Genomic DNA, 3019 nt, shown 5'->3' on the forward strand with positions numbered 1-3019 from the left:
TTCCAGCCTTTGTTTTCACGTTTTGCTGCTGCTGCTGCCCGTCAGAGCAGGCAGGTTCTACGGGGCGGGGCAAGGGGCTGCACCCGGAGCGGCAGGTGCTGGCATGGAGCAGGGGAGCCCTGGGGCGGTGCCCGCATGGGGGCAGGAAGGGTCATGGAGCGCCCTCACTCCCTGCTCCCCGTCCCTCGGCATTCCCTGGGGTCGGGGAGAAGGAGTCAGAAGCCCTGGCCTGAGGGAGGAGCAGGGAGAGGATGCAGCCCCCCAAGGAGCCCCCCATGGCGCCCCTTCCCCAGGGGCAGCCAGAGACCACACGGGGACCCCACGGATCCGGCCGGAGAGGGAGGAGAGTCCCGAGGGCTGCCCCGACACCCGGCCGGCAGCAGCGAGGCTGCTACAGCCCCTCCATCCTCTCTGTCCCCCATCCCACCGCCCCCTCCATCCCGTCCGGTGACCGCCGAGCCGTGCCGGGGCTGGCGATGGGTGACGGGAGCTCAGGGCAAGGTCCGCTCGGGGACAATGAAGAGGGGCCAGCGCTCCCGGAGCGCCGGCAGTACCGGGCTGCCCTTCATCGCCAGGGCCAGCACGGCCCCACTGCAGGGACAGCCCCGCTCAGCCACGGGTCAGACAAAACAGCTGGAGCATCACTCCGGGCACTTTCTGAGACCGCGGGAGAAAGTAAAATAATAATTTAAAAAGCACTCTTCGGCCCCAGCCAGCCCCAGCAGTGCCGGGCAGTCGGGGGTTGCCGCCCCGTCGATCCCTGCAGCCCCGAGGTGGCTGTGCCTGTGGCCAGGGCCACCTCCTGCACCGGGTGACAAACAGACTCCAGGGTTGGTGGGAAATGGGTGCGCGACGGGGCTGCTGCACCCACTGCTCAGCTGGTCCTAAAGTTCATTAACAGCGATAGAAAATGTGCTTGGGAAGTGCTAAGAATCGGATGGATTCGGAACGGGAAAAGGGAAAGAGCAGCAGGTGTTTAAGGGACAGCAGCTCTGCGATGGAGGTGGAGCATTCCCTGTGCCGCTCCAGCGCCCGCCGAGCACCCTGGGGCCAGGCTGAAGTTCAGGGGGGGCGGCCGCCCAGGCCCCCTCAGCCCTCCCCGGGCTCGGCCATCGCCGCCCCCCGCCTTCAAAAGCGGCCGGGCCGGGCCGTGCCCACGGAGCGCGATGGCAGCGGGGCTCGAGCCCGGCCGGGAGTGCGGCATCTGCTACGAGGCGTACTGGGGTGCCGCGGGGGGGCCGCAGGAGCTGCCCTGCCGCCACTCGCTGTGCCAGCGCTGCCTCCGCAGGCTCGTGTGCCGCGCCGCCACCGTGGCCTTCGTCAGCTGCCCCTTCTGCAGGACGGTGACGCTGCTGCCCGAGCCGGCCCCGGCCGCGACAGTGGAGCCGGGGACCCCGCGGGGAGAGCGGCAGCCGGAGAACGGCGGCGGTGCCCCCCCGGACCCCGTCCAGGGCTCGTCGCGCTCGGCGGCCGCGCAGTGCTCGTCCCACTCCCCCGTGTTGGCCGTGAGCAGCTCGGTGTCCCCCTGCGGCCTCCGCCGCGGCTCCGAGGCCCCCCACGCCCTCGTGCTGGGGCTGCTGGGCCGGGGGCTCCTGGTGGACACGCAGCCCCCGCTGGCCTCCATGGAGAACCTGCGCCTCGCCTTCGCCGCCGGCATCCTCGTGCTCATCGTCTCCACCTTCTTCCTGCTCGTCTTCCTCAAGTAGGTCCGCGTGGCGGAGCGGGGCTCCCATGCCATTCCAGCCCGCCCCAGCCCGGTGGATGGAGCCGGTGCTGGTTGAGGGACTGCTCGGCCCGCGGACACGGTGGGCAGGGCCGCGGCCACGGCCAGGGCTCAGCACCGGCCTGGATCCAGCCCTGGGGCCCGCAGGACGCTCGGCCGTCCCGCACGAGAGCCCCCGGCCATCAGACTCTAAAAATGAACTTATTGCAGCACTTTCCTGCTCCGGGGTCCGGCTGTGCTCACGCTCCATCCCGAAGGCCCGGGGCCCTCTCGCCGGGAGGCGCCGTGTGGGGCCGCGGGGCCGGAAGGTTGCCCGGCGGGCTGAAGGGTCCCGCAGCGCTGCCCGCGGGGCGAAGCTGTTCCAAGGCGACTCCAAGCCCTTTGCCGGCAGGAGAGAGCCTGGAGCGGTGGCCGCAGAGCGAGGAGGCAGCCGGGGAAGGGCTCAGAGATGAGACACGAGACATTAAAGCCAGCCATGGGCCCAGCACCGCGTCCGCAGCTTTCTGTGAGTCCTTAAGCCTCGGCAGGCAGGGCAGGGGCTGAGCACCAGGATGGAGCAAGGGGTCCTCTCCTTCCCGGCCCCCAGCAACCCCCTTGGGCACATCTTCAGCAAAGTTCTCTGTGGTTCACCTACCTCTGGCCAGAACTCAGCCTCCGGTGACAGGGTTAGCCCCAGCACTGTCCGGGGCTAACCGGACATCGTCGGTTAGCAGCATCGTCGTCTCTGGGCCCTGGCACGTCCCTCCCTCCCCGGGGCTGCACTGCCCCTGGGAGCCCAGAGCTGCCCCCTTCACCCCAGGCAGGTGCTCCCACAGGCACAGACAGGGTTAATTCAGATCACGGCCCAACAGAAGGGGTTGTGGTACCTGCTGGGCCTGAAGGTGGGGGGGAACAAGTTTCAGTCCCAACTCTTGCACCCCAATCCCTGCTCAGGGCTCCCAGGCACAGTGGAGCTGAACCTTTCTGCAGCCCCAGAGCAGCTCAGGAGGAACTGGGCTCTGCAAACCCCCGGAGATGCCAAAGATCCCCTCCCATAAAATCTGAGGGGAACCAGGCAAGTGCCCTCTGTGACCATCAAAGCTCTTTGTGCTCCAGCTTCTCACTCCAACCCAGTCCAGTGTGAGAGCCCAAGAAGGCAGAGCACAAAGGGACGTTTTTTCCTTTCCCAGGAGAGGGCTTCAACAAGAACAGACAAGAACAGCTTCTAAGTACAATTATTCCCAACTTAAGAGCAAAGTCAGTTTTCAGGTGACAGATGAAGCCAGACTAACGTAAAGCCACTGCAAGCAAAAAAAA

Source organism: Serinus canaria, chromosome 17, assembly GCF_022539315.1.
Source record: "Serinus canaria isolate serCan28SL12 chromosome 17, serCan2020, whole genome shotgun sequence".
Classification (NCBI taxonomy): Eukaryota; Metazoa; Chordata; class Aves; order Passeriformes; family Fringillidae; genus Serinus; species Serinus canaria.